Source organism: Lissotriton helveticus, chromosome 3_1 (genome assembly GCF_964261635.1).
Source record: "Lissotriton helveticus chromosome 3_1, aLisHel1.1, whole genome shotgun sequence".
Lineage (NCBI taxonomy): Eukaryota > Metazoa > Chordata > Amphibia > Caudata > Salamandridae > Lissotriton > Lissotriton helveticus.
Window position 1 is genome coordinate 953,425,508 of NC_136061.1, and position 18,318 is coordinate 953,443,825.

At 44.0% G+C, this 18,318-nt stretch overlaps 1 protein-coding gene across 9 annotated transcripts in view; it reads right to left on the reverse strand.

The window, feature by feature from the left end:
* Nucleotides 1-18,318, reverse strand: part of RBM44 (RNA binding motif protein 44) — a 1,911,902-nt gene that overhangs the window by 370,386 nt on the left and 1,523,198 nt on the right. The gene's annotated exons all lie outside the window — the stretch shown is intronic.

Here is an 18,318-nt window from a genome sequence, read left to right on the forward strand (position 1 = left end):
CTTAGGAGGTAAAGGTAAAGGCCTTTTCGCCAGCTGGTAAGCTAAGGTAATGTAGGACACAATCCATCTCGAAATGGATCTCTTAGCGGCTGGGAAGCCTTTTCTCAGGCGCCATAATTGACAAATAATTGATCTGTCTTCCTAATGCCCTTGGTACTTTCCAGGTAGAACTTAAGCACCCTCTTAAGGTCTAAGGAATGAAGCGACCGCTCAGCCGGGGACGCTGGATTAGGGAAAAATGATGGCAGGGAAATGGACTGATTGATATCGAAATCAGACACCACCTTAGGGAGAAAAGAAGGATGCGCCCTTAAGACTACTCTGTTATGGTGGAAAACAGTGTAAGGCTCATTGGTACACAGAGCTTGGATCTCGCTTACCCTACGCGCAGATGTAATGGCTACCAGAAAAGCGGCCTTCGAAGACAAATGCTGCAAGGAAGCTCTGTGGATTGGCTCAAAAGGAGGGCCCATCAACTTTGATAACACCAGGTTCAACTCCCACGGAGGAGAAGGGTTTCGAACAGGGGGATAGACTTTCTTCAACCCCTGTAAGAAGTCCTTGACCACCTGCTTCTGAAAAAATGAGGGCTGACTAGGAGACTTCCTGTAAGCTGTAATGGCAGATGAATGCACTCTGATTGAAGCATACTTTAAACCAGATCTTGCTAAGTACAGAAGGTAAGGGAGAATGACATCCTCCTGCCCCTTTGTAGGATCAAATTGATGCTCTCTACACCACAGAAAAAACCTCTTCCACTTAAACGCGTAAGACGTTCTTGTGGAGGGTCTCTTGGCTTCTTTTAAAATGTGCATGCAATCAGAAGGCAGTTTTATATGTCCGTATTGCAGGACCTCAGGTGCCATGCTGTCAAGTTCAGTGAGGGAAGGTTGGGGTGAAGAATCCTCCCTCCCATCTTGGTCAACAGGTCCGGCCTGCAAGGTAGTCTCCTGTGTGGAAGTACCGACAGATGAAGAAGGTCCGGGTACCATCACTGCCGTGGCCAGTCTGGAGCTATCAGAATCATGGTCATGCTGGATCTGAGTAGCTTGGACACCACCTTCGGGATCAAGGGCAGAGGCGGAAAGGCGTAGGCAAATGTCCCTGACCAGTGCATCAAAAGAGCATTCCCCCTTGTCCCTGGACGGTGGAATCTGGACGCGAAGGTGTGGCATTTTGTGTTTTCTTCGTCCGCGAATAAATCTATATCCGAACGACCCCAACGATGGAAAAGATCTGCCACCACCTCGTCGTGTAGCACCCAGTCTGGCTGATCTTCGAAGTGCCTGCTGAGTGCGTCTGCCTTGACATTTAGCTCTCCCGGAAGATGCACCGCCACCACCGAGAGGTTCCGGGCGAGTAGCCAGTGCCAGATCGCTTGTGACTCCAGGGAGAGAGGACGTGACCGAGTTCCACCCTGCTTGTTCAGGTAGAACATGGTCGCCGTATTGTCGGTTTGTAACAGGACCAAATCGGACTTTATTGCTAGTAGGAAAGCCTTCAGAGCTAGATAGACTGCTCGTAGCTCCAGCATGTTGATGTGGTAGGTCCGTTCTTTTGCTGACCACCGCCCTTGTATCTGAAGGCACCCCATGTGTGCCCCCCAGCCTTGCAGAGATGAGTCTGTCACCACCGATTGTGCTGGTAGTGGCTGGTGAAAAGGGACTCCCACCATCAGATTCTGCTGCTGAGTCCACCATGAAAGGGAGGATCTCGCCGCCTGGGAGAGAGCGATCTGATCCTCCCAGCGATCTGTTGACTGATCCCACAAGTCCTCTAGTCTCTGCTGCAAAGGATGCATCCTCAGCCTGGCATTGGGAATGAGGAAGATGCAGGAAGCCTTTGATCCTAGCAGGGATGCCCCCTGCCGGACTGTCAGATACTGCACCTGTAGCAGAAGCCTGCACCTCTGCTTCATGGAAGACAGTCTCTCCTCCGAAGGATACGCTCTTGCCACACTTGTGTCCAGAACGGAGCCGAGGTAGTGGATAGACTGGGTGGGTTGCTGCACTGACTTCTCCATGTTGACATGCAGCCTGAGGTCATGCAGCTGTCGCAGACAAAACTGGAAGTCGCTCCTCACTTGCAGTGTGGATGGACCTTTCAGCAGCCAGTCGTCCAGGTATGGATAGACGAAGAAACTTTTTCTGTGAAGAAAAGCTGCCACCACCGCCATGCATTTGGTGAAGACTCGAGGAGCCGACTTCAGCCCCAAGGGCAGGACCTTGTATTGATAATGTTTGTGGCCGACCACAAACCGCAGGTACTTCTGATGATGTTTTGCAATGGAGATGTGGAAGTACGCATCTTGGAGGTCCACCGAACACATCCAATCACCTGCTTGCAGATGTGGACATATTTGGTGAAGGGCCAACATGCGAAACTTCTCCCTGATGATGACTTTGTTCAGAAGTTGAAGGTCCTGGATTGGTCGAAACTTGCCCTCCTGATCTTTTTTGGGGACAAGAAAATATCTGGAGTAAACTCCTTTTCATCTTTGAGAGGGAGAAACCTCCTCTATTGCTTGCTTTTGGAGAAGAGCTCTCACCTCTTTTCGAAGCAGCTTTAACTGATGAGGACGAGACTTCTTTGGTGGAATGTCCTTTGGCAGCACACGGAAACGTAGCGCATATCCATTGCATAGTATATTCAGCACCCAGCGATCTCCTGTGATGCTGGCCCACTCTGCTAGATGTTGAGAAGCACTTCCTCAGGGCAACGGAGGTGGGGGAAGCCACGGCTCAGGACTTTCCACCTCTCGCCGTGGTAGAGGACTGCTGTTGGTGACCACCTCTACCCCTGTTGGACTTTCCTCCTCGAAACTGTGTTTTGTTCTGGGACCACTGAGGGGTTTGAACCCTCTGTTGAGGCCCCTTGCGCTGGTTGGATTTGTAGCGGCACTTAAACTCCTTCTTCTTCTTCTCCAATCCAACCACTTTGACAGTGTCCAACTCGGCTTTCATCCTAGTCATCTCTTCGTCAGCGTGCGTGCCGAAGAGAGAGGAACCAGAGAATGGAAGATTTAAAATGCGTTGCTGAGCATCAGGTTTAAGGCCTGTCAAGCGTAACCAAGACGACCTTCTGGCGCATATTCCATGCGCATACGAATGCGCCGACAGCACTGCGCCGTCCGCCGCCGTGCTAATCATCTGGGCCCAGATGTAGGTAATAGCAATTTACCGAATGGTAAATACTGAATTTTACCGATTCGGTATTTACAATTCGGTAATTGCTATGTAGGTAAATAATTCGGTAAAAATTACCGATTCGGTAATTACCGAATCGGTATTTGCCATTGATTCCTATGGGCCTTGAAGCCCATATGATTCAATAGCCAATACCGATTCGGTAATTACCGAATCGGTAATATTACCGATTTTACAAGGGGGACAGGGTGTCACTTTGACACCCTGTTGCACCCCTGTTTCGGGCTTGTGTGCCATGTGAAACACATACATGCCCTTAGGGCATGTCTGTGTGCCACATGGCACAGGTGTACATGCACAGATGTGCATGTACACTGTCATTCGTTATTTACCATGGAATAGTATTCCATGGTAAATAACGATTCGGTAAGGGCCTGTGGCACTGATTACAGTGCCACCTACATATTGATTTACAGAATCGGTATATTTACCAATTCAGTATTTTACAGATTCTGTAAATTTACCGAATCGGTAAATATACCGATTCTGTAAATAATATGCCCCCTACATGTCAATTCCCAAATACCGGTCGGTAACGGCCGAAATTGGCTGTTACCGACCGGTAATTGGCGAGCTACATCTGGCCCCTGGTTCACTACCAGACAGCCCTCTGTCAGTGTCTCTTGAAAGTCTTTCTGGTCTTCTTTTGGCAGTTTAGATTTGAAGCGCTCCATGGAATCCCATAAGGCTCTATCATATCTGCCTAAAAGTGCGGCCGCACTGGAGACCTTCAGTGTAGAAGCGGCAGAGTTGCAGACCGTACGACCCCACGAGTTCTGGGATATGCTGTCTTGATCTGGGGTTAGCAGTGACTGCATGTGTCTTATGTGCTGCTGATACGATCACCGAGTCTGCAGGAGGATCAGACTTAAAGACCGGGTCAGAGGTAGCTGGCTTGTATTTCTTTTGGATGCGAGCCGACACCGCCTTAATGGTCGCTGGAGACAGGAATACGTCCATGACAGGTGCAACAATCCCTGGAACCAATGGAAGCAGTGGACGAGACGCAGACTTCTGGTGAAGCGTCTCAAAAATCGCTGTCGTGGTGACCTGGGGAACAGACATCGCAATGTTGAGTTTCCGAGCTCCCCTCTGCAGGACATCATGGTACGTATTAATGTCATCAATCGGTGAAACCCTAGAGATAGGACTATCCGAAAGCGTGGGGGAATAATCTCTGTTTGAAGAGGAGGTAGAAGAAGTAGATGGTGTTCTCCTACTTCTGCGATGAGCACTGTGCCTCCTATCCAGTGATCTGCTTGGGCGGTCCTCCCTTCTGGGGGAACGTAGCCTAGCAGGCCTTCTCAGGGGTTTCAACGCGTGCATTTACAACGCGTCTTTAACAACGCAAGTCGTTACAACGACTTGCGTTGTTGGGCGCGGATAGTGAATAGTATAATTTACTATTCTAACACCAGTCCCCGTAGATAGTAGGGAAAGTGTTGGAATAGTAAATGTACTATTCTTTATCCTTTAGCGCCCTCCAGCGCAAGTTGTGGTTACGACTTGCGTTGTAAAGGATGCGTCGTAAAAGCACTGCGGGGTAACAACCGCGTTGAAAAGGATGTTCCCCCTTTCGGATGTATGACGGTATTCTTGGTTGCCGTGGTGATGATCCTGCTGTGACGAGTGGGAGCGCCAGCACCAAGGAAGGCAGACGCGTAGTGAACCACAAACGCGAGCAGCAGTGAGCGCGCAGGAGTGTCAGCGCTGGAGAGTGACGTTGCAGCGCGCAGAGCGTGGTGACGTCATATGCAGGCGGCCATCTTGCTAAAGAGTGTTTGAGGATTTTGGGAGCATCAAGGAGGATAACCTCGAGCGTCTCACAGTGGTACGCTCATCTCTGAAGAAGATTTTGGAGTGGTGAATTTATATTATTCAGCGAGGAGATCGCGAATGAAGATCATCTTAAGGTGACTGTGTATTTTACAGCGGAGAGAAAGAGGTGTTCACAGCGACTTGTGACTGGACACCTCCATGAAAGGAAAAACACTCTTCCATGTTTACTGCTGCTTCAAGTTACACTTGGTGCATTTATAGTGTGTGCTTGCTGTAACATCTAACAATTTAAGTTTTTCTTACAGTGAATATTTGTATTATCCAGAGCACCGTTATTTATTCAGCACTAAGCAAGTTTTATTGACTGTTTAAGTGTATTTGGGTGTTCCAATTGTGCGATGGCTCAACAGGTGAATGTTGCACTACCACCTCAGTTCTTAAGTGAACCAGGTAATCCTCAAATACCATGGGAGGATTGGATATTGATGTTTTATAATTATATTGAAGCATTGGATGGTGAAGATTTTTCGCCAAAGAGAAAGAAAGCCATTTAATGACTACGTTGGGGAAGGAAGGTCAAAGGGTATTTAAATATCTTCCACAAGTGTTGCCAGCTAGTGGTCAGTCCTCGTTAGATGAGTTTAAAGAGGCGGTTTCAAGGTTGGAAATCAGATTTGCAAAAGAAGAAAACCGGGTAATAAACAGGTACAAATTTTACATGAATAAACAGCGTGGGGAAGACACTATAGATGATTTTGTTGCAAGGTTACGGGAATTATCTGTCAAGTGCAATTTTGGGCAAATGACAGGAGCTGATTTGCGATCAGCTGATTGTTCAATGTAACAATCGGAAAATTCAAGAGAGGAGGTGGGCAGCAAAAAATCCGAACTTAAAAACTGCAATTGATCTGGCTAAAGTGGTGGAGGAGCCTGAGAAATGTGTGAGGGAACTTCAAAAATGAGGTTCAGATCAAAAAGTTGCAGAAATTTCATGCTAGAACGTAGTTGACAGTGACAATAGTGATGATAGTGGGGTTGCGTCAGTAAAGAAGAAAGGTTACATTTTACAAAAAAAAGTTTTGTGAATAAAACTACAAACAAGGTTTGTTCAAAGTGTGGAAGTAGCTCACATAACTCGGATGCGAAGTTTTGTTTTGAAACAACAAAGAATGTTTAAAGTTTGCGAGAATGTGTAAAGGTATAGTCAAATCAAGGGTGGCTACGATTAATGACAATGATTTTGAAGTCAAAAGAGAACTGAACAAACTTTTGGTTGTGGAAGATATGAGTGTCAACCTTTGTCAAGAAAAGAGAGCAAAAAGACCAAAGGCTGATTTCATAATTGATGGGAAAAATATCAGTATGATGGTTGATTCAGGTTCAAGGTGGACAATCATTCCGCATTCAATTCTAAAAGATGTGGGGGGTGAAAAAGATCTGTTGGAAAGTGACATATCTCCCACAGGGTACCAAGGGGAGAGAATTAATCTTTTAGGATATTTTGAGAGTGAGATAATTTTCAAGAATAGGTTTATGATTGGCAAGGTGTATGTGTCGGTGGATGGTCCACCTATATTAGGTTGGATGCACCAGTACGATTTACATATCATTGTCAATCCTAGAGCTAGTGAGCAAGTAATGGTGATCGATGATTTAAGTATTATTGATATCTTGATGGATTTTAAAATGGTGTTTAGAGATGAATTGGGTGAACTAATAGGATATGAGCACAAAATATTGTTGAAGAAAGGCGCCATTCCAGTCCAGCACAAAGCAAGGAGGGTGCCCATTGCGGTAAGAGAAGAGGTGAAGGGTGTGATTGAGGAGATGCTACAAGGGGGCATAATAGAGCCGATTGAAGCAGCCACATGGGTTTCTCCGGTGGTGATCACACAGAAGGCTGATAAAAAAATAAGATTTTGCGTGGATCTGAGGTCCTTGAATAAGAGTGTGGTGGCTGATGTTTTCACTTTACCTAACATAGGTGAACTGGTGTCAACTTTACAAGGTGCAAAATATTTTAGTACGCTTGACTTGAAGAGTGTGCTTACCACCAGATATGTCTTCATGAGGAATCAAAACACCCGACAGCATTTATCACTAGTGAGGGAACGTTTCAATTTACAAGGCTACCTTTTGGTTTGATATCGGTGGCCAGTGTATTTCAACGGATGGTCACAGAAATTTTTAGGGGTATAAGCAAAGTGCTGTTCTTTCAGGACGATATACTTATATTTGGGGACAGCATAGATGAACACAATCATGTACTTAAAGCTGTTTTGTCTAGGATTCAGGAAGCAGGATTGACCTTGCGTAAGGAGAAGTGCTCATTCTTGGTTCAAGAAATAGAATATTTAAGATATGTCATCATAGCTGAAGGTATTGAACCTAAAAATAATTTACTGTCTGCTATTGAATGGTCCCCCTGTCCAAAAGATAAGGATCAGTTGAGATCCTTTATGGGGCTGATTGAGTTTTATGCGAAGTTTGTTAGAGACTTTTCAGATAAAACTTCTGTGATGAGGGGTCTTTTGAAAAAAGGGGTGAGGTTTTCTTGGAATGATGAGCATAATAGATGTTTTGAGCTTATCAAAAAGGAATTGTGCGATGCTAAAGTGCTTACACCATTTGACATCAAGCGTACTTCTATTTTGATGGTTGATGCTGGCGGTATTGGTTTGGGTGCAGTCTTGATACAGAAACATGGGAATGAAGAAAAGACTGTGGCGTTTGCTTCTCGTCCGTTGAGTGTGTCAGAGCTGAACTATTCCGTCATAGAGAGAGAAGCATTGGCAGCTGTGTGGGGCACTTACTACTTTAGAACGTATCTTTGGGGTACTAGGTTTCTTTTGAGGTCGGATCATAAGCCTCTGGTGAATGTCTTAGCTCCTGGAGGTGCGGGTAAAGGCTCACCCAGGTTGGCTAGACTTGCGTCAAGGTTGCAAGATTATCAATTTGATCTGTCTTTCATTCAAGGTTTGCGAAATGTTCAGGCAGACTGCTTATCGAGACTTCCTGTAGCGGAGGATGTTCCTAGTGAGTGCCCGGGTGATTTTCAAGAGGAAAGTGCAATAGCTTGTGTTCATGATGTGATTTCTCTGGGAGAAGGTTCTTTTTCGAGAGCTGAGTGGTGTTCCAGTATGGAGAAGGACTTGGTATTGATGAAGGTTATTGATCTAATAAAGAAGGGTACTAGACGTGAGAGCACGGTTGAACAGAGTGTGAGACCTAATCTAAGGGTTTTAGACGAATTGTCTGTCAGGTGATGTTGTTTTGATGAGAGGAGATAGATTCATTCCTCCATGTTTATTGAGGCACAAGCTGTTAAATTTGGCTCATGAGGGTCATCTAGGTCAAACGCTTACGCAACGCAGGATTAAAAGTAATTTTTGGTGGCCTTCCATTGATTCTGATGCCGCATCGTGTGTGGAGTGTTGTGAGGGATGTAGAGAAGGAGAAAAAAGGCTCAAGTTGGTGTCTAGTCAGCAAGTTGGGAAGATTTATGCACCAGATAAGCCTTGGCATAGTATATGCTTGGACTTTATTGGCCCTATGGATGAGCTACCCTATAATCAGCAGTTTGCAATTGTGGTAATAGATGTGTTCTCAAAATGGCTCACAGTTTTTTTTGTTAGAGAGATTACTACTGACAACACAATAAAGTTTCTAAAGGTGGTTTTTCATGATGAGGGTTTTCCATCAATTCTCATAACGGACAATGGTACGCAGTTAACGTCCAACAAGATGAGGTTATTTTTAGAAAATTGTGGTATTAGTCATCATCGCACAAGTTTAGTAAAAGTTAAACCGGGGAGGGTTGCCAGAGGTTTAACAAAGTTTAGAGGTCTGTTTTATGTGAAACAAGCTTTTCCTTAGTATGCAGTGCTAGAAAATGGTGAAAATGGAACTATCAAATGGTTGCTCTGTACAAGAAGGGTTGCAATGTTTCTTGTGGTAAGAATGATGGGTCATTGTCTAGTAACAGTGGATATATGTTTTCAACTCAAGAAGAAGAGCATACTTCTTCTTTCCCTGTTCCTAGGAGGGAGGATGGTGGTGGTGATGCTTCTCATCATTTTGAGGGGATTTCTGTTTCTTCTAGCAGTATGAATACTGGTGAAGATGTGGGCAATTTCACCACTAGGAGACCAAGATTACGTCGTCCACCTATGTATTTGGACGATTATGTTTGTTGATTTTATGATGTTGTTTCTTTATATTTTTAAAAATTTCCTGTGTTGTAAATATGATTTTATCTTTTAAACTGTTTTGTATTCTTTCTTTAGTCTTACTTGTGACATATCTATAGAATGCATTTGTGATCTGTGTCTTGTGATCTCACTCAGCTGATGATCCAGTCTCGACAGTTGGAGTCTGGTCAGCTGGTGAGATACATGTTGTTTACCTGTGCTGCAATTAAACAGAAGCAGCTGAACTTCAAACAAGCTCTGTGGAGTATTAATCTAGCTTACAACATAGACAAAGTATACAGACTTCATGGTTGTCTGTCTTGGCCTTCTTTTTACCACAAGAAGGGCAGGCATCAAAAAGAGAAGGCATTGTGAGGTAGAATATGCCAAAAAAACTGACAATAAAAGACAGATTCTTACTTGACAAGATGTAAAACGTCGAAGTAAGACAAAAAAGTTGTGTAAAATGAAGTGAATTTCTGAAATCAGAAATGAGTGGAGCTGTGTTACCAGGATCCTTCCTGAAGGAGCCGGTTAGAACAACTGACCTAACTGTCACCCCTGAGGCATGATGGGAAGCCGAGGGTCAGGAGTGCTTTAAAGGCACGGTGTCAGTTTATTGCTAAGCCTGGGAGCTTTCTATGCTTTCAGTGTTTTATGAGAATTTCTACTGCTTTCTGAGCATTAAAACTGTTTCTAAACAAACTTTGTGTTGTTTCTCATGTTTCTAATGCATGTTATTCATGTATGGTGGAAATTCTTTACAGCATGATTCAGCTCTAGTGTTTATTGGGATGCAATTGCATATATATATATATATATTACCTACTGGCGATAGCCAGTAGGTATATATAGTTAGGATTATTTTCCATAGGGAAAACGCAACATTCTATTGGGAATAACTTTGGCGCCGGTTGAGGAATCTTCCTGAAATTTCCTTAACTTTGCCTCGCGGCGCTCCGCTCCTTCCCTGAAAGTTTGGGGGGGATTCGTCAAGCGGGGGCCGAGATAAAAGGGGGGGTCCCAAAACGTGTTTTCCCCATGTTAATTTCCATAGGGCGGTTAGACTCACTTTTAGCCCGAACGGCTGAATGGTTTTCCACCCAACTTGGCAAAATTGTAGGGACTGGTAGCCCAATGTGCCTTTGCTATGTCTCAAGATATGTGCTCCAGTGGTTTTTACGAAAATTACCTTTGTAAAAATATATATTGGACTACATTGGGCTATATATAAGTTAGAGCCCAAATGTAGCCCAAAGATGGCCACCAGAGACAAAAAAAAACCAAAAGTAGCCCAAATATCAGCCAGATGTAGCCCAACTATAGCCCAATGACAGAATGTCCCAGAGTGTTTTAAAGAACAACTAGAGCGCTAACAGTCTTACTTATGACAAAAGTATGGCACACCTGAAGTCATCTTGATTGGAATAAAGTGTTAACACTTAAAACATTTAATTTGCAAAGGAACAAAATGAGGGGGTTCATTTTGCCATAGAAATTATGATTAGTGCTGAAGAAAGAAAAATTAGGGCACATTTTGAGTGACTTCTCAAATCCTCTTATATTTCATTAAAACAATTCTGATATGCAGTTTCCCAAGATGGCCACCAGAGACAAAAGAGCCTGTGCTTAAAAACTCTGTTAGCAAAGCAGGCATTTGAGATTTAAAAAACGTTTTAATATATAAAAACGTTATCCGCTAATAGAATTAGCATTTAAAAAACCTTGCGAATTCAATGAAAAAACCATAGGTTTCGGGCCTTATATAGTTAGGAATTAGCATTTAAAAAACCTTGCGAATTCACTGAAAAAACCATAGGTTTCAGGCCTTATATAGTTAGGAATTAGCATTTAAAAAACCTTGCAAATTCACTGAAAAAACCATAGGTTTCAGGCCTTATATAGTTAGGAATTAGCATTTAAAAAACCTTGCAAATTCACTGAAAAAACCATAGGTTTCAGGCCTTATATAGTTTGGAATTAGCCTTTAAAAAACCTTGCAAATTGACTGAAAAAACCATAGGTTTCAGGCCTTATATAGTTAGGAATTAGCATTTAAAAAACCTTGCAAATTCACTGAAAAAACCATAGGTTTCAGGCCTTATATAGTTAGGAATTAGCATTTAAAAAACCTTGCAAATTCACTGAAAAAACCATAGGTTTCAGGCCTTATATAGTTTGGAATTAGCCTTTAAAAAACCTTGCAAATTGACTGAAAAAACCATAGGTTTCAGGCCTTATATAGTTAGGAATTAGCATTTAAAAAAACCTTTGAAATTCACTGAAAAAACCATAGGTTTCAGGAGGTATATAGTTAGGAATTAGTTTTTAAAAAACCTTTGAAATTCACTCAAAAAACTAAGTTTTAGTGGTGTTATAGTTAGCTGGACATTTTACTCATACAAAACCATTGAAATTGCTCCTATATAGTTAGTTGTACTAACTATATTTCGCGGCACCCGCAATCCACTGCTGATGATGTCACATATTAGATCATTCATGACATGGTCAGTGACATCACTGATGACATATCAAATGACATCACTGATGACATCACTGATGACATCATCCACGTGACAATCACATACACCTTTTCATACACTATTACAATTTTTCATCACTCTGTAAAATACAGAGTATCATATTTAAATCCATTGTCACAGCAATACAAGTATCTAAAAATCCACTCAGTGATTCATAGATGTATACACACATCTAATCACTTACCTATGGATTCACTCATACATGCTGTCAATGAACACTATAACACTATCAAAAATACTTGTACATCTATATCGACATTAAACAACAGCACGCATCCTATTCACATATGAAGTCATCCTACTCACTTATGCAAACAATGGATCATACTTACATATTTACTTAGCAAAACACTTATACAAACACCACTTCTTCTACTCATTTAGATAGTAAGTCATACTTAGTGAATTATAAAATCATTATTACAAGTATACAGTTATCCATACAGTCACTCACACAATCATTGTGTCTTATGTATACTTATTTATTTATATACAACAACTGACACATACACTGCCTTGTATTTTTCTAGTTTGTTGGACCTGTACCATTGAGAAATATATTTGCTCATCACCACACCCATAAAGATATTCACTCACCCTAACAACTGTTAGAACATGTAGTTTTAACTTCATATATCTACTGAATCAACTATTCACACATCTTTGGACAGTCACACACCCCCCACCGAACCACACACACTTTCACACTCCCATACAAATACTCGGTTAACTAATCAATAACTAATAAAGATTTTCAAATAGCTAGTAACCAACTGTAGAATAAGTTTACACAACAACTGACAAAGTGATACAGATATTCACACAGTTTAGTCACTATCCACTATATTTAGTGAGACATTATAAATTGGTCAAGTAAACAGTCAATTACACTGCTACTAAATCCTCCATCCAAATATTTATTTATATATATCCACTTATTCTTCAATGCAAATTGCTATATATATAATGCATATTTAAATAACGAAGCAAACCACATTCACTGGATGATATCAGTGATGTCATTTGAGATGTCATCAGTGATGTCACTGACCATGTCATGAATGATCTAATATGTGACATCATCAGCAGTGGATTGCGGGTGCGCGAAATATAGTTAGTACAACTAACTATATAGGAGCAATTTCAATGGTTTTGTATGAGTAAAATGTCCAGCTAACTATAACACCACTAAAACTTATAGTTTTTTGAGTGAATATATATATATATATATATATATATATATATATATATATATTCTTAACACCAATGTAAGCCCGTTATCGAGGGCACACTTTGCACAGCTGGTGCGAGAGTCAGGGACGGGCGTTCCCTGTCAATTATTCACCAAGAAAAATAATGCTCGCACTCCACCAGGATACTTATTTAAGCAGATTTTAATGCCAACCAACGCGTTTCAATCTTTCGATCTTGCTCACGGTTTAAAACATTTGTCCCTTTTTACTTTCTTTATTTATACTTGCATTTTAATGATGCATTGTGGTTCTTGTATTTTTTACAATGGTCTTTTACCAGGAAATTCATACTAGCATTATCATGATGCATTATGGTTCTGGTAGTTGTTTACATTTACTCAATCTCGGCAAAAGCACAGTTTGTTAGCAATTTCTTACTACTAGTGGTCAGTATGTGCGTGTACAAATAAAACATGTATTATTTATATATATATATATGTGGGGCATATATAATATGGTGTTTCCGGGGTCCCGCGCATGGGCGGGAATATTCTAATGCTTATGACTATTGATGAGGATCCCCTGGAAGAGAACCTCCAGAAAGAAAGAAGTGCAGGAATCCATGTTGGGGCCACTATCAGACAGGGAAAAATTGAGGGAGGAGTTGGAGATATTGTAAAATGATCATAAGGTTATTCTTGAGCAGAGAATCCATGCTAGGTGGGAGTCTAGCAGTCTAATCATAATAAGCGGAGCGCTTTTAACATGGGAGACCAGGGTGGACCTCACCACGAATAATATTGATAAGATGGTAGAAGTAGGTTTGGGGAAGAAGCAGAGTAGTAATGAGGAAATAAAGGACATGTTACATACCTTCGGTAATGCATTATCTGGTAGAGATATGATCTAGCCGCAGATTCTTTACCGTAGAATATTCCAGGCGTCAGGCTGGATCTGGAAGACCTTTACTCGAGCAATACCCTTGCGCACTGGTAGGTGGCGTTGGTCGGATCAGATTGACGTCGCGCCGGAAGTAACATCAGCGTCAAGTATATAGGAGCCACCTCGGTATGCTGACGTCAGTTACTTTCTAAACTTTCCATGCCGGGAGTGTGGAGTAAGTAAATGCACTGACAGTGGTGTGTTTGGAACAAGGGCCCTGAAATGAATCAGCCCTGACCCTAAAAACCTGTCTGCAGTGTGGGGAGAAAGGGTGATCGGTAAGAAATGTGCAGCTAGCACATGTCTCTACCACATAAGGCGTAACTTGTCCATCTGGTAGAGACATTCAGCCACAGATTTTATACCTTAGAATAGATACCCAAGCAATTCCACCCCCGGAGGAAGGACCATGGACAAGTGTAAAGCAGGAATTCCTGCAGGACAGAGGGGCCAAAAAGACGACCCATGCGGACTGGACTGTTCAGGCAGTAGTGCTTAGTGATCATGTGCAGTGGTGCCCACGTTGCTGCCTGACAAATGTCAGAGACTGGAACATCACGTTGCAACACCGTGGTCACAGCTTAGCTGTAGTAGAATGAGCTCTTAAGCCTTCAGAGGACTGTTTCTTGGTCAGACAGTAGCAAATTTGGATGCAGAGGACAACTCCTCATGAGAAAGTCATATTCTGCAAAGCACAATCTTTCTTTGATCCAACGTGCCTCACGGAGAGCTGGTCTTCCACCCAGAATTCTTTAGTGCGGTTAAGGTAATATGACAATGTTCTTTTTGGGTCCAGGCGGTGGAGCCGCTTCATCTCTTTAGAGGCGTGCGGAGGAGCATAGAAAGTGGGCAAGGTAACTGATTGCCCCACATGAAATGGTTTACCACTTCCAGTAGGAAAGAGGCACTAGTGCGAAGCACCAACTTATCTCACAGCCTCAAGAAGGCAGACCGGGCCAAAATCTGCTGGGCAAGGGTCAAAATAAAGAGGACTTGAGAGAGGGAAGCAATAAGAGGATCAACAGACCGTTCTGAAGAATATTTTACACATTTCTGCCACCAGCAGGCATACACAGTCTTGGTAGAGGGACGCCTGGCTGCTAAAATTACATCACAGATTCTGAGAGGAAGATTGAATGCCGTCAACTTCCACCACTCAATCTCCATGCAAGAAGGCTTAGAGATGACAGATTCGGATGGAGGACCCTCTTCTGCTGCTGCGATAAAAGATCCTCCCTCAGGAACAGCCTGATCAGAGGATCGATGCTTAGTTGGAGAAGCTTGGGATACCAGACTCTCCGTGCCTAGTCCAAAGCCACAAGAATTACTTTGGCCCAGTCGCTCCTGATCCTATTGAACATTCAGGACAGGAGTGGTATGGTTGGAAAGGTGTACAGGAGGCCTGTGCTCAACTGCAGAAGAAAAGCATCACAGAGAGAATGCTGCCTTGGAAACTCCAGCACGCAAAACTGTTGACATTGCGCATTCGTTGCGAAGGCGAACAGATCCCATCAAGGCTCAAAACCCTTTCTGAAAGAGACTTTGCATCCCTTCCGGGTGGAGACACCCTTTGTGATCTGCTAGGCATCGACAGCTGAGTTTGTCCGCCCTGGTGTTCAGAGATCCAGCCAGGTGTTGAACCACCAGGGATTTGCCCTCCTGTTCTAGCCAAGTGTAGAGACTCAGGGCCTATTGTAAAAAGGTCCAGGTCCCCACCCCGCCCTGTTTGTTACAGTATCACATGGCAGTGGTGCTGTACGAAAACAACTGATGGAAGGAAGAAAAGCTTTCAATGCCAAACGAATGGCTCGGAGCTTGAGTAAGATGATGAGGAGTCCTGATATTGCCAGAGACCAGAGTCCTCTGATCTCAACCTCTCCCAGATGGCGCCCCATCACAGGAGTGATGCATCTGTCACTACTGTGCAATCTGGTTGGGGAAGGGAGTGGGGTCTGCCTCTGACCCAAATGAGGTTGGTCAGGCACCACTGAAGGTCCTGTGCAGTTCACTCTGAGATCTGGACTGTGTCAGAAAAATTCAGTGATGCTGCGCCCACTGGAACTTCTGTTACTACTGCAGAGCTAGCATATGCCATCTGGCATGTGTCACTAGCAGGATGCAGGAGGCCATGAGGCCCAGCAGCCTCCGAGTCCATCTAGGACAGAGGCTGAAATATTGGTGTCATAGCCTGAATATCCCAGAATCACCACTCTGGAGGATAGGCCTGAAACTGCACTGTGTCCAGAACAGCTCTGATGAAAGGGAGTCATGTGTGACTGACACGTTGATAGTGAATCACAGCGAAAACAGGAGACTCACTGGAGTCTATAGGTGCGAGAGGACAGTCTGGGGAGACCATATCTTTTAACAGCAAGTCGTTGAGATAGTGGAAGACTTGCACCACTAATCTGCGCAGATGAGCTGCGACCACCGCCATCACTTTGGTGAACACCTTAGGGGTGCTGGTAAGGCTAAAGTGGCAGGAGCAGACTGAACTGGAAAGGTTGTGGCCTACTGTGCACTGCAGGTAGCGCTGATGGGCAGGTAGGACGGGAATGTGAAAAAAACATCCTGCAAGTCCAATGCTACCATCCAGTCTCCAGGGCCTAGGGCAAACAAGAACTGAGCCAGAGTGAGCATATTCAACTTTTCCTTTTTGAGGAAGTAGTTGAGGGCTCACAGATCTATAATAGGATGAAGGCCCTTGTCCTTTTTCAGGACCAGAAAGTAGAAGGAATAGCAACCCCAGCTTACTTCTGGCGTCCGAACCCTGTCATTGGTGGCCTTGGCCAAGAGGGTCCTGACTTCCTCCTGAAGCAAGACCAGGTGGTCCTCCATCAGCAAGTCTTAAGTCAGAGGCAGGGAGGGGTAGTCTTGAAAAGTAGGGGACAGTCCTTTAGTACTATCTGAAGAGCCCACTTGGTCTGATGAGCTGTGTTGCCAGTTGTGCAGGTGATAGCTAATCCTACCACCAACTGGCCGCCCATGACCTTGAAGGGCCGACCAGGACGGTTTTGAGGCTGTAGCAGGAGAAGTGGACTGACTGGACCTCTGGCTGCCTGACCCATGGGGTCAAAAGCAGCCGCACCCATGGCCGTGCAGATGTTGATGAACTTGCAGAGTCTTGTTGCTGGGATATGGCTGGTGCAGCTGAAAGAGCTTTCCGTTGCCATGCAAGGGAGGAAAAGAAAACAGGGCACAGTTGGTCACCGAGAGGCCCAAGGACTTTGTCGTAGCCCGCAAGTCCCTAAAGCGCTCCAGGTCTAAGTTTGCCTGGTCTCCGAAGATAACATGCCTTCAAAGGGGATTGTCCATAAGGGAAGCCTGGGCCTCCCTATAAAAGCCAGAAGCTCTTAGCCAGGCGTGCAGTCAAATAGCCACTGCTAATGACGTTGCTCTGCCCATCGAGTCACTGGTGTCCAGCCCACAACAAATGGGGAAGTTGGACGCATTTCACCTGTCCGATACTGCTTGGGAGAGAAAAGCCCAGATCTCCTCCGGAACCTGTGGCAGCACTTGTGTGAGAAGTTGGCCTGATATATGATGCTCACTAGTTCTAGTGATCACCTTGTATCAGTCCAAACAACCCTTATGGTGATTGGTTGTAAGTCAACCATATAGACCAGCTATCCTAATGGTAGCATGGACAAAGCAGTCTTAGGCTAAACTCTTTTGGCATGTGAAGCCAGCTGTTTTACCACAATATAACCCCTTGAATACCAGACACCACACAGGTTGTTATGAAAATAAACAATATATTTATTAATAACAAACACCTCTGAACTCTTTATGAGGTCAGAGGGCTAAGCACATGACAATCTCTTAGGAAAAATACGATAAGTTGCACAAAATTACAATGGTGCCCTAGGGGCGCGGCAAACCATATACTAAGTAAATGGTATAAGGAAATCGAAAGAAGGAATGGAGCTGTCCAGAGGCTGTAGGATCGCTGGCACTACGCTATCCTAACTTTAGGTAAGTAATAGGAGGCCCACGGGACGCAGGTGCAGAGTGTGAACTCACACGCGAGATGCGTAACAACGTCTATGGACAGTACAGTTCCAAGAAAAAGGTGAGTACGGACAATCCTGACTAGTTAGGACTAAAATGACTGTGGAACTGGACACTAGGAGAGTCAATCTACCCTTGAGCACCGAAATGCTCTTGTTACCTCACCCACGGGCTGCGGGTGCATAGGTGCAAAGTCGTGTCGGGTTCCGGCGTTGAAGTCTATAGAGCCTGGAGGAAAAGATGCTGCAGGCGACCAGGAGGAAGATGTCCGGTGTGATCCAAGGGTGGATCAGAGATGCTGAAGACCTGAAAGCAGAGGGGACAATGTTCACAGTCACTAGCCAGTGACTGGAGTGGAACCAGGAAGGAACCAGATGTCGTCGTCGCGATCAAGTGAAGAGTGGACACTTGACTCTGCAGCCACGTGGACCAGGAGGTGTCTTCGACGACCAGG